Below are 13756 nucleotides of genomic sequence, written 5' to 3'. Positions count from 1 at the left end.
CGTAAAATTACTACCCTCCGATACAGTATGCCTACCACTATCCCCATTCAAAGAAGGAACCGAACGTACCGGGTTAACAGGAGTTTTAGGCATATCACCTCCACCAAAGGTTCTACCTTGAACTCCGCTAGAATATGCCATAATGAGTTAGTAATTATAACTACAATACTAACTAAATAACAATGGATAAAAAGGTAATTTGAAAAACAGAGATCCGACCTAAAGTGCAAATACATACAAAACAGAGTGAAACATGCAACACATAAAAATATACATATTAAAGAACCCGAAATTAACCCAAGCTTTGCTCACAGCACCACTTGTAAGCGTATCGCACGTCTTACCACACCTGACCCAGGTTCTGGCAAGGGGTTTCGGGCCTTATAGGCATAAATACCAGATGCAAGAAACAAAGAACTCACGTGAACGTTTCTATAAGTTTATTAATTATTTATACTGTAGGTGCAAGGTGACATACATACATTATACACACACGTGCACGCCGCCCTCTTACCTAGGCCGCCGCTAGGACACATACAAATAGAAAGGGACAGCGCCCGGCTTCTTCCCAACAATGCACGCACATATTACACACACGACATGACAGTGACACAGTTTAACATGGACTCACCATTGAAGTTCAGTACAACAAGCAACCCTCACACAGAGACTACATACAACAACATCCACTGGACAGCCCCCAGCTCAACGAAGCTACTTTAGACTGCCCAGCGGTCACATGTGCGCCAGTGGTATATTGACCCAGCTGGGCCAATCACCGGCGCCGACAGATAGACACACCCACCCTCACTTACATCCAATCACACGACATCTAACGCACGACGGAAATACACACGTACAACATGGTAGACATAGTACACAACAGACGAGCGATCCCAGCGACGACAACATATAATCATTATATTTACAGGTAAAACATTCTCACTCCTAACTCACAATCGTCCAATACAGCACACATACACACAATAGCTCCATCACATGCTCTCGCGCATCCAGTAGGCCCACATCATGCATTCCATAGGGAACTTCCACACTATGATGACTTTCATACTCATTGTATTTCAGTTCAAATGCATTTTTCTCCATCTGGCTACATCAACTGAGAACGACATTTCATCACAGCATGGTTATTCTGATAGCGATGTTGTGTTTTGTGAACGGAATGACTACATACACTAAATTAATTCTAAAAGTTCTATATATTACTTTGGCTGCTGAAAATTCACGTCTAGGAATACGGAGGTAGATATTTGATTGGTCAATTTGAAAGGTCACCAGGTCGTGACTACTTACAGGATGTTATAGAGACCGCAGAACCAAATGAATTCTCTATATACGATATGTTAACGTTTGCCACTGTCCAGGTTGAATGGAGTTTTCAAGTCTGGTCACCTGTCACTAATTTTGAAGAATGGCATGTCGCATACCTGTGAATAAAAAGAAATTAAGATCTGCCATCTTGCTAAATTTTTATGACGGGTGCCATCTTATGTTGAATTCCGAACCAAAATTTTACCAAAATGTTCATGAAATTCCAATATTGATTACCTCCCCATGTCAGAAACACACTTGACAAAAGTTTAAAATTTCTTTACATATTTTACATGTATATGTATTGTCTAACCCACACATTAAACATTTGAAACTGATGCGCCCTCAATACCCAATCAGCAGGCTCCGAAACATTTACTTCTCTATGAAATCTTGTGCCCAAAAGGGGATTTCCAGGAATCTATTCTTGGTTTGATTCTACGGTCTCTATTAGATCCTCTATGAACCGAAGTGATAATACGGATCTGCATGTTATACAGATTGATGAACGCATTATGTTTAACCTTTTCGGCGACTTTGTCATTGATAAGATGAGATCGCATACGAAGGGATAGGCTTTGAGGACATATTATATTTCATGTGGAATTTGTTTTCAATTAAAAAAACTTTCAGCATAAAATTCGTTAATGTTTAAAATATTGCAGAAAAAACAATCTAATTAATGGAATTGAATAAAAACATCCTTCCCAAACGGGGAATCGAACCCCGGCGGCTCGATGAGAGCGCGGAATCCTAACCACTAGACTACTTAGGATATATATGCTACGATAACATACCCACACGTGTTTAATGAAACGGATGTAGGAATGGCTATGGTAAACGCTGTATCTGTGAACGAAACTGAAGACGCACTACAAAATCAAAAGCGCTTGTTGTATCGTAAAATAATCTCTTTTCTTTTTTATAGCTAATAATCGTTATAAAAAACATCTGAAACTAGATATTATAATTTTATATACCGTTAAATAAAACACAGCTCAAAATAACTCATATAATGCACTCTGAGTAATATCCTCAGTCTTAATGGTGATTTTAATAATTAGATAATAATCATATAAATGTCTCAAAGTTTTAAAAGTGATAACTGTCCAGGATTCTCACTAACAACTTGCACACATCGAAGAAAATGTCCATAATTTGAAACAAAATAAGTACTGTATTACTTACCCTAGAATGAAGATATAAAGAATTACTTTTTGTCATTATAAGTCGTTGTTTCCAATCCTAGAAAGGATCCGAAACCAGTAATTTACATTTCATCAAAGAGCAGTATGGTAGTGATTGCAGTCCAATAGAATCTCCTAAATAATATCAAGTCAGGATGGCCGAGCGGTCTAAGGCGCTGCGTTCAGGTCGCAGTCGGGTCTTCCCGGCGTGGGTTCGAATCCCACTTCTGACATAAAACTTTTCTTTAGAATCGTTTTGCAAGATAATATTTATTTCTTACAGTAAGCCGATGCGGAATTCGATTAAAATACATATCCTTATTCTCTTTTCGTACCATACAGGAGGATTTGACAAAAACCCATCAGAGGCTTCATACTATGATGACTTTCATACTCATTGTATTTCAGTTCAAATGCATTTTTCTCCATCTGGCTACATCAACTGAGAACGACATTTCATCACAGCATGGTTATTCTGATAGCGATGTTGTGTTTTGTGAACGGAATGACTACATACACTAAATTAATTCTAAAAGTTCTATATATTACTTTGGCTGCTGAAAATTCACGTCTAGGAATACGGAGGTAGATATTTGATTGGTCAATTTGAAAGGTCAAGAGGTCGTGACTACTTACAGGATGTTATAGAGACCGCAGAACCAAATGAATTCTCTATATACGATATGTTAACGTTTGCCACTGTCCAGGTTGAATGGAGTTTTCAAGTCTGGTCACCTGTCACTAATTTTGAAGATTGGCATATCGCATACCTGTGAATAAAAAAAATAAGATCTGCCATTTTGCTAAATTTTTATGTCAGGTGCCATCTTATGTTGAATTCCGCACCAAAATTTTACCAAAATGTTCAGGAAATTCCAATATTGATTACCTCCTCATGTCAGAAACACATTTGACAAAAGTTAAAAATTTCTTTACATATTTTACATGTATATGTATTGCCTAACCCACACATCAAACATTTGAAACTGATGCGCCCTCGATACCCAATCAGCAGGCTCCGAAACATTCATTTCTCTATGAAATCTTGTACCCAAAGGGGGATTTCCAGGAATCTATTCTTGGTTTGATTCTGCGGTCTCTATTAGATCCTCTGTGAACCGAAGTGATAATGCGTATCTGCATGTTATACAGATTGATAAACGCATTATGTTTAACCTTTTCGGCGACTTTGTTGATAAGATGAGATCGCATAGGAATGGATAGGCTTTGAGGACATATTATATTTCATGTGGAATTTGTTTTCAATTAAAAAAAACTTTCAGCATAAAATTCGTTAATGTTTAAAATATTGAAGAAAAAACAATCTAATTAATGGAATTGAATAAAAACATCCTTCCCAAACGTGGAATCGAACCCCGGCGGCTCGATGAGAGCGCGGAATCCTAACCACTAGACTACTTAGGATATATATGCTACGATAACATACCCACACGTGTTTAATGAAACGGATGTAGGAATGGCTATGGTAAACGCTGTATCTGTGAACGAAACTGAAGACGCACTACAAAATCAAAAGCGCTTATTGTATCGTAAAATAATCTCTTTTCTTTTTTATAGCTAATAATCGTTATAAAAAGATCTGATATTAGATATTATAATTTTATATACCGTTAAATAAAACACAGCTCAAAATAACTCATATAATGCTGAGTAATATCCTCAGTCTTAATGGTGATTTTAATAATTAGATAATAATCATATAAATGTCTCAAAGTTTTAAAAGTGATAACTGTCCAGGATTCTCACTAACAACTTGCACACATCGAAGAAAATGTCCATAATTTGAAACAAAATAAGTACTGTATTACTTACCCTAGAATGAAGATATAAAGAATTACTTTTTGTCATTATAAGTCGTTGTTTCCAATCCTAGAAAGGATCCGAAACCAGTAATTTACATTTCATCAAAGAGCAGTATGTAGTGATTGCAGTCCAATAGAATCTCCTAAATAATATCAAGTCAGGATGGCCGAGCGGTCTAAGGCGCTGCGTTCAGGTCGCAGTCGGGTCTTCCCGGCGTGGGTTCGAATCCCACTTCTGACATAAAACTTTTCTTTAGAATCGTTTTGCAAGATAATATTTATTTCTTACAGTAAGCCGATGCGGAATTCGATTAAAATACATATCCTTATTCTCTTTTCGTACCATACAGGAGGATTTGACAAAAACCCATCAGAGGCTTCATACTATGATGACTTTCTTACTCTTGTATTTCAGTTCAAATGCATTTTTCTCCATCTGGCTACATCAACTGAGAACGACATTTCATCACAGCATGGTTATTCTGATAGCGATGTTGTGTTTTGTGAACGGAATGACTACATACACTAAATTAATTCTAAAAGTTCTATATATTACTTTGGCTGCTGAAAATTCACGTCTAGGAATACGGAGGTAGATATTTGATTGGTCAATTTGAAAGGTCAAGAGGTCGTGACTACTTACAGGATGTTATAGAGACCGCAGAATCAAATGAATTCTCTATATACGATATGTTAACGTTTGCCACTGTCCAGGTTGAATGGAGTTTTCAAGTCTGGTCACCTGTCACTAATTTTGAAGAATGGCATATCGCATACCTGTGAATAAAAAGAAATTAAGATCTGCCATCTTGCTAAATTTTTATGTCGGGTGCCATCTTATGTTGAATTCCGCACCAAAATTTTACCAAAATGTTCAGGAAATTCCAATATTGATTACCTCCTCATGTCAGAAACACATTTGACAAAAGTTAAAAATTTCTTTACATATTTTACATGTATATGTATTGCCTAACCCACACATTAAACATTTGAAACTGATGCGCCCTCGATACCCAATCAGCAGGCTCCGAAACATTCACTTCTCTATGAAATCTTGTGCCCAAAAGGGGATTTCCAGGAATCTATTCTTGGTTTGATTCTGCGGTCTCTATTAGATCCTCTATGAACCGAAGTGATAATACGGATCTGCATGTTATACAGATTGATGAACGCATGATGTTTAACCTTTTCGGCGACTTTGTTGATAAGATGAGATCGCATAGGAAGGGATAGGCTTTGAGGACATATTATATTTCATGTGGAATTTGTTTTCAATTAAAAAAACTTTCAGCATAAAATTCGTTAATGCTTAAAATATTGAAGAAAAAACAATCTAATTAATGGAATTGAATAAAACCATCCTTCCCAAACGGGGAATCGATCCCCGGCGGCTCGATGAGAGCGTGGAATCCTAACCACTAGACTACTTAGGATATATATGCTACGATAACATACCCACACGTGTTTAATGAAACGGATGTAGGAATGGCTATGGTAAACGCTGTATCTGTGAACGAAACTGAAGACGCACTACAAAATCAAAAGTGCTTGTTGTATCGTAAAATAATCTCTTTTCTTTTTTATAGCTAATAATCGTTATAAAAACGATCTGATATTAGATATTATAATTTCATATACCGTTAAATAAAACACAGCTCAAAATAACTCATATAATGCTGAGTAATATCCTCAGTCTTAATGGTGATTTTAATAATTAGATAATAATCATATAAATGTCTCAAAGTTTTAAAAGTGATAACTGTCCAGGATTCTCACTAACAACTTGCACACATCGAAGAAAATGTCCATAATTTGAAACAAAATAAGTACTGTATTACTTACCCTAGAATGAAGATATAAAGAATTACTTTTTGTCATTATAAGTCGTTGTTTCCAATCCTAGAAAGGATCCGAAACCAGTAATTTACATTTCATCAAAGAGCAGTATGGTAGTGATTGCAGTCCAATAGAATCTCCTAAATAATATCAAGTCAGGATGGCCGAGCGGTCTAAGGCGCTGCGTTCAGGTCGCAGTCGGGTCTTCCCGGCGTGGGTTCGAATCCCACTTCTGACATAAAACTTTTCTTTAGAATCGTTTTGCAAGATAATATTTATTTCTTACAGTAAGCCGATGCGGAATTCGATTAAAATACATATCCTTATTCTCTTTTCGTACCATACAGGAGGATTTGACAAAAACCCATCAGAGGCTTCATACTATGATGACTTTCTTACTCATTGTATTTCAGTTCAAATGCATTTTTCTCCATCTGGCTACATCAACTGAGAACGACATTTCATCACAGCATGGTTATTCTGATAGCGATGTTGTGTTTTGTGAACGGAATGACTACATACACTAAATTAATTCTAAAAGTTCTATATATTACTTTGGCTGCTGAAAATTCACGTCTAGGAATACGGAGGTAGATATTTGATTGGTCAATTTGAAAGGTCAAGAGGTCGTGACTACTTACAGGATGTTATAGAGACCGCAGAATCAAATGAATTCTCTATATACGATATGTTAACGTTTGCCACTGTCCAGGTTGAATGGAGTTTTCAAGTCTGGTCACCTGTCACTAATTTTGAAATTGGCATGTCGCATACCTGTGAATAAAAAGAAATTAAGATCTGCCATCTTGCTAAATTTTTATGACGGGTGCCATCTTATGTTGAATTCCGAACCAAAATTTTACCAAAATGTTCATGAAATTCCAATATTGATTACCTCCCCATGTCAGAAACACACTTGACAAAAGTTTAAAATTTCTTTACATATTTTACATGTATATGTATTGCCTAACCCACACATTAAACATTTGAAACTGATGCGCCCTCAATACCCAATCAGCAGGCTCCGAAACATTTACTTCTCTATGAAATCTTGTGCCCAAAAGGGGATTTCCAGGAATCTATTCTTGGTTTGATTCTACGGTCTCTATTAGATCCTCTATGAACCGAAGTGATAATACGGATCTGCATGTTATACAGATTGATGAACGCATTATGTTTAACCTTTTCGGCGACTTTGTCATTGATAAGATGAGATCGCATAGGAAGGGATAGGCTTTGAGGACATATTATATTTCATGTGGAATTTGTTTTCAATTAAAAAAACTTTCAGCATAAAATTCGTTAATGTTTAAAATATTGCAGAAAAAACAATCTAATTAATGGAATTGAATAAAAACATCCTTCCCAAACGTGGAATCGAACCCTGGCGGCTCGATGAGAGCGCGGAATCCTAACCACTAGACTACTTAGGATATATATGCTACGATAACATACCCACACGTGTTTAATGAAACGGATGTAGGAATAGTTATGGTAAACGCTGTATCTGTGAACAAAACTGAAGACGCACTACAAAATCAAAAGTGCTTGTTGTATCGTAAAATAATCTCTTTTCTTTTTTATAGCTAATAATCGTTATAAAAAGATCTGAAATTAGATATTATAATTTCATAAACCGTTAAATAAAACACAGCTCAAAATAACTCATATAATGCTGAGTAATATCCTCAGTCTTAATGGTGATTTTAATAATTAGATAATAATCATATAAATGTCTCAAAGTTTTAAAAGTGATAACTGTCCAGGATTCTCACTAACAACTTGCACACATCGAAGAAAATGTCCATAATTTGAAACAAAATAAGTACTGTATTACTTACCCTAGAATGAAGATATAAAGAAATACTTTTTGTCATTATAAGTCGTTGTTTCCAATCCTAGAAAGGATCCAAAACCAGTAATTTACATTTCATCAAAGAGCAGTATGGTAGTGATTGCAGTCCAATAGAATCTCCTAAATAATATCAAGTCAGGATGGCCGAGCGGTCTAAGGCGCTGCGTTCAGGTCGCAGTCGGGTCTTCCCGGCGTGGGTTCGAATCCCACTTCTGACATAAAACTTTTCTTTAGAATCGTTTTGCAAGATAATATTTATTTCTTACAGTAAGCCGATGCGGAATTCGATTAAAATACATATCCTTATTCTCTTTTCGTACCATACAGGAGGATTTGACAACAACCCATCAGAGGCTTCATACTATGATGACTTTCATACTCATTGTATTTCAGTTCAAATGCATTTTTCTCCATCTGGCTACATCAACTGAGAACGACATTTCATCACAGCATGGTTATTCTGATAGCGATGTTGTGTTTTGTGAACGGAATGACTACATACACTAAATTAATTCTAAAAGTTCTATATATTACTTTGGCTGCTGAAAATTCACGTCTAGGAATACGGAGGTAGATATTTGATTGGTCAATTTGAAAGGTCAAGAGGTCGTGACTACTTACAGGATGTTATAGAGACCGCAGAACCAAATGAATTCTCTATATACGATATGTTAACGTTTGCCACTGTCCAGGTTGAATGGAGTTTTCAAGTCTGGTCACCTGTCACTAATTTTGAAGAATGGCATGTCGCATACCTGTGAATAAAAAGAAATTAAGATCTGCCATCTTGCTAAATTTTTATGACGGGTGCCATCTTATGTTGAATTCCGAACCAAAATTTTACCAAAATGTTCATGAAATTCCAATATTGATTACCTCCCCATGTCAGAAACACACTTGACAAAAGTTTAAAATTTCTTTACATATTTTACATGTATATGTATTGCCTAACCCACACATTAAACATTTGAAACTGATGCGCCCTCAATACCCAATCAGCAGGCTCCGAAACATTTACTTCTCTATGAAATCTTGTGCCCAAAAGGGGATTTCCAGGAATCTATTCTTGGTTTGATTCTACGGTCTCTATTAGATCCTCTATGAACCGAAGTGATAATACGGATCTGCATGTTATACAGATTGATGAACGCATTATGTTTAACCTTTTCGGCGACTTTGTCATTGATAAGATGAGATCGCATAGGAATGGATAGGCTTTGAGGACATATTATATTTCATGTGGAATTTGTTTTCAATTAAAAAAAACTTTCAGCATAAAATTCGTTAATGCTTAAAATATTGAAGAAAAACAATCTAATTAATGGAATTGAATAAAAACATCCTTCCCAAACGTGGAATCGAACCCTGGCGGCTCGATGAGAGCGCGGAATCCTAACCACTAGACTACTTAGGATATATATGCTACGATAACATACCCACACGTGTTTAATGAAACGGATGTAGGAATGGCTATGGTAAACGCTGTATCTGTGAACGAAACTGAAGACGCACTACAAAATCAAAAGTGCTTGTTGTATCGTAAAATAATCTCTTTTCTTTTTTATAGCTAATAATCGTTATAAAAAAGATCTGATATTAGATATTATAATTTTATATACCGTTAAATAAAACACAGCTCAAAATAACTCATATAATGCTGAGTAATATCCTCAGTCTTAATGGTGATTTTAATAATTAGATAATAATCATATAAATGTCTCAAAGTTTTAAAAGTGATAACTGTCCAGGATTCTCACTAACAACTTGCACACATCGAAGAAAATGTCCATAATTTGAAACAAAATAAGTACTGTATTACTTACCCTAGAATGAAGATATAAAGAATTACTTTTTGTCATTATAAGTCGTTGTTTCCAATCTTAGAAAGGATCCAAAACCAGTAATTTACATTTCATCAAAGAGCAGTATGGTAGTGATTGCAGTCCAATAGAATCTCCTAAATAATATCAAGTCAGGATGGCCGAGCGGTCTAAGGCGCTGCGTTCAGGTCGCAGTCGGGTCTTCCCGGCGTGGGTTCGAATCCCACTTCTGACATAAAACTTTTCTTTAGAATCGTTTTGCAAGATAATATTTATTTCTTACAGTAAGCCGATGCGGAATTCGATTAAAATACATATCCTTATTCTCTTTTCGTACCATACAGGAGGATTTGACAAAAACCCATCAGAGGCTTCATACTATGATGACTTTCATACTCATTGTATTTCAGTTCAAATGCATTTTTCTCCATCTGGCTACATCAACTGAGAACGACATTTCATCACAGCATGGTTATTCTGATAGCGATGTTGTGTTTTGTGAACGGAATGACTACATACACTAAATTAATTCTAAAAGTTCTATATATTACTTTGGCTGCTGAAAATTCACGTCTAGGAATACGGAGGTAGATATTTGATTGGTCAATTTGAAAGGTCAAGAGGTCGTGACTACTTACAGGATGTTATAGAGACCGCAGAACCAAATGAATTCTCTATATACGATATGTTAACGTTTGCCACTGTCCAGGTTGAATGGAGTTTTCAAGTCTGGTCACCTGTCACTAATTTTGAAGAATGGCATGTCGCATACCTGTGAATAAAAAGAAATTAAGATCTGCCATCTTGCTAAATTTTTATGTCGGGTGCCATCTTATGTTGAATTCCGCACCAAAATTTTACCAAAATGTTCATGAAATTCCAATATTGATTACCTCCTCATGTCAGAAACACATTTGACAAAAGTTAAAAATTTCTTTACATATTTTACATGTATATGTATTGCCTAACCCACACATTAAACATTTGAAACTGATGCGCCCTCGATACCCAATCAGCAGGCTCCGAAACATTCACTTCTCTATGAAATCTTGTGCCCAAAGGGGATTTCCAGGAATCTATTCTTGGTTTGATTCTGCGGTCTCTATTAGATCCTCTATGAACCGAAGTGATAATGCGTATCTGCATGTTATACAGATTGATGAACGCATGATGTTTAACCTTTTCGGCGACTTTGTTGATAAGATGAGATCGCATAGGAAGGGATAGGCTTTGAGGACATATTATATTTCATGTGGAATTTGTTTTCAATTAAAAAAACTTTCAGCATAAAATTCGTTAATGCTTAAAATATTGAAGAAAAAAAACAATCTTATTAATGGAATTGAATAAAACCATCCTTCCCAAACGGGGAATCGATCCCCGGCGGCTCGATGAGAGCGTGGAATCCTAACCACTAGACTACTTAGGATATATATGCTACGATAACATACCCACACGTGTTTAATGAAACGGATGTGGGAATGGCTATGGTAAACGCTGTATCTGTGAACAAAACTGAAGACGCACTACAAAATCAAAAGTGCTTGTTGTATCGTAAAATAATCTCTTTTCTTTTTTATAGCTAATAATCGTTATAAAAAGATCTGAAATTAGATATTATAATTTCATAAACCGTTAAATAAAACACAGCTCAAAATAACTCATATAATGCTGAGTAATATCCTCAGTCTTAATGGTGATTTTAATAATTAGATAATAATCATATAAATGTCTCAAAGTTTTAAAAGTGATAACTGTCCAGGATTCTCACTAACAACTTGCACACATCGAAGAAAATGTCCATAATTTGAAACAAAATAAGTACTGTATTACTTACCCTAGAATGAAGATATAAAGAATTACTTTTTGTCATTATAAGTCGTTGTTTCCAATCCTAGAAAGGATCCGAAACCAGTAATTTACATTTCATCAAAGAGCAGTATGGTAGTGATTGCAGTCCAATAGAATCTCCTAAATAATATCAAGTCAGGATGGCCGAGCGGTCTAAGGCGCTGCGTTCAGGTCGCAGTCGGGTCTTCCCGGCGTGGGTTCGAATCCCACTTCTGACATAAAACTTTTCTTTAGAATCGTTTTGCAAGATAATATTTATTTCTTACAGTAAGCCGATGCGGAATTCGATTAAAATACATATCCTTATTCTCTTTTCGTACCATACAGGAGGATTTGACAACAACCCATCAGAGGCTTCATACTATGATGACTTTCATACTCATTGTATTTCAGTTCAAATGCATTTTTCTCCATCTGGCTACATCAACTGAGAACGACATTTCATCACAGCATGGTTATTCTGATAGCGATGTTGTGTTTTGTGAACGGAATGACTACATACACTAAATTAATTCTAAAAGTTCTATATATTACTTTGGCTGCTGAAAATTCACGTCTAGGAATACGGAGGTAGATATTTGATTGGTCAATTTGAAAGGTCAAGAGGTCGTGACTATTTACAGGATGTTATAGAGACCGCAGAATCAAATGAATTCTCTATATACGATATGTTAACGTTTGCCACTGTCCAGGTTGAATGGAGTTTTCAAGTCTGGTCACCTGTCACTAATTTTGAAGATTGGCATGTCGCATACCTGTGAATAAAAAGAAATTAAGATCTGCCATCTTGCTAAATTTTTATGTCGGGTGCCATCTTATGTTGAATTCCGCACCAAAATTTTACCAAAATGTTCAGGAAATTCCAATATTGATTACCTCCTCATGTCAGAAACACATTTGACAAAAGTTAAAAATTTCTTTACATATTTTACATGTATATGTATTGCCTAACCCACACATTAAACATTTGAAACTGATGCGCCCTCAATACCCAATCAGCAGGCTCCGAAACATTTACTTCTCTATGAAATCTTGTGCCCCAAAGGGGGATTTCCAGGAATCTATTCTTGGTTTGATTCTGCGGTCTCTATTAGATCCTCTATGAACCGAAGTGATAATGCGTATCTGCATGTTATACAGATTGATGAACGCATGATGTTTAACCTTTTCGGCGACTTTGTTGATAAGATGAGATCGCATAGGAAGGGATAGGCTTTGAGGACATATTGTATTTCATGTGGAATTTGTTTTCAATTAAAAAAAACTTTCAGCATAAAATTCGTTAATGTTTAAAATATTGCAGAAAAAACAATCTAATTAATGGAATTGAATAAAAACATCCTTCCCAAACGTGGAATCGAACCCTGGCGGCTCGATGAGAGCGTGGAATCCTAACCACTAGACTACTTAGGATATATATGCTACGATAACATACCCACACGTGTTTAATGAAACGGATGTAGGAATGGCTATGGTAAACGCTGTATCTGTGAACGAAACTGAAGACGCACTACAAAATCAAAAGTGCTTGTTGTATCGTAAAATAATCTCTTTTCTTTTTTATAGCTAATAATCGTTATAAAAAGATCTGATATTAGATATTATAATTTTATATACCGTTAAATAAAACACAGCTCAAAATAACTCATATAATGCTGAGTAATATCCTCAGTCTTAATGGTGATTTTAATAATTAGATAATAATCATATAAATGTCTCAAAGTTTTAAAAGTGATAACTGTCCAGGATTCTCACTAACAACTTGCACACATCGAAGAAAATGTCCATAATTTGAAACAAAATAAGTACTGTATTACTTACCCTAGAATGAAGATATAAAGAAATACTTTTTGTCATTATAAGTCGTTGTTTCCAATCCTAGAAACGATCCAAAACCAGTAATTTACATTTCATCAAAGAGCAGTATGGTAGTGATTGCAGTCCAATAGAATCTCCTAAATAATATCAAGTCAGGATGGCCGAGCGGTCTAAGGCGCTGCGTTCAGGTCGCAGTCGGGTCTTCCCGGCGTGGGTTCGAATCCCACTTCTGAC

At 35.8% G+C, this 13756-nt stretch overlaps 7 non-coding genes across 7 annotated transcripts; all 7 read left to right on the top strand.

The window, feature by feature from the left end:
* The first annotated feature begins 2668 nt into the window (after positions 1-2668).
* Trnal-cag (transfer RNA leucine (anticodon CAG)) lies at positions 2669-2752 on the top strand. The gene has a single exon. It is a non-coding gene; the product is annotated as a tRNA-Leu (tRNA).
* A 1747-nt stretch (positions 2753-4499) lies between these two features.
* Trnal-cag (transfer RNA leucine (anticodon CAG)) lies at positions 4500-4583 on the top strand. The gene has a single exon. It is a non-coding gene; the product is annotated as a tRNA-Leu (tRNA).
* Positions 4584-6332: 1749 nt separating this feature from the next.
* Trnal-cag (transfer RNA leucine (anticodon CAG)) lies at positions 6333-6416 on the top strand. The gene has a single exon. It is a non-coding gene; the product is annotated as a tRNA-Leu (tRNA).
* A 1751-nt stretch (positions 6417-8167) lies between these two features.
* On the top strand, positions 8168-8251 carry Trnal-cag (transfer RNA leucine (anticodon CAG)). The gene has a single exon. It is a non-coding gene; the product is annotated as a tRNA-Leu (tRNA).
* Positions 8252-10004: 1753 nt separating this feature from the next.
* On the top strand, positions 10005-10088 carry Trnal-cag (transfer RNA leucine (anticodon CAG)). Its single transcript has one exon. It is a non-coding gene; the product is annotated as a tRNA-Leu (tRNA).
* A 1750-nt stretch (positions 10089-11838) lies between these two features.
* Trnal-cag (transfer RNA leucine (anticodon CAG)) lies at positions 11839-11922 on the top strand. The gene has a single exon. It is a non-coding gene; the product is annotated as a tRNA-Leu (tRNA).
* A 1751-nt stretch (positions 11923-13673) lies between these two features.
* On the top strand, positions 13674-13756 carry Trnal-cag (transfer RNA leucine (anticodon CAG)). Its single transcript has one exon. It is a non-coding gene; the product is annotated as a tRNA-Leu (tRNA).

This window comes from Argopecten irradians, unplaced genomic scaffold (genome assembly GCF_041381155.1).
Source record: "Argopecten irradians isolate NY unplaced genomic scaffold, Ai_NY scaffold_0359, whole genome shotgun sequence".
Taxonomy (NCBI): Eukaryota; Metazoa; Mollusca; class Bivalvia; order Pectinida; family Pectinidae; genus Argopecten; species Argopecten irradians.
Note: the sequence above shows the minus strand (reverse complement) of the source record. Positions and strands in the feature narration are given on the sequence as shown.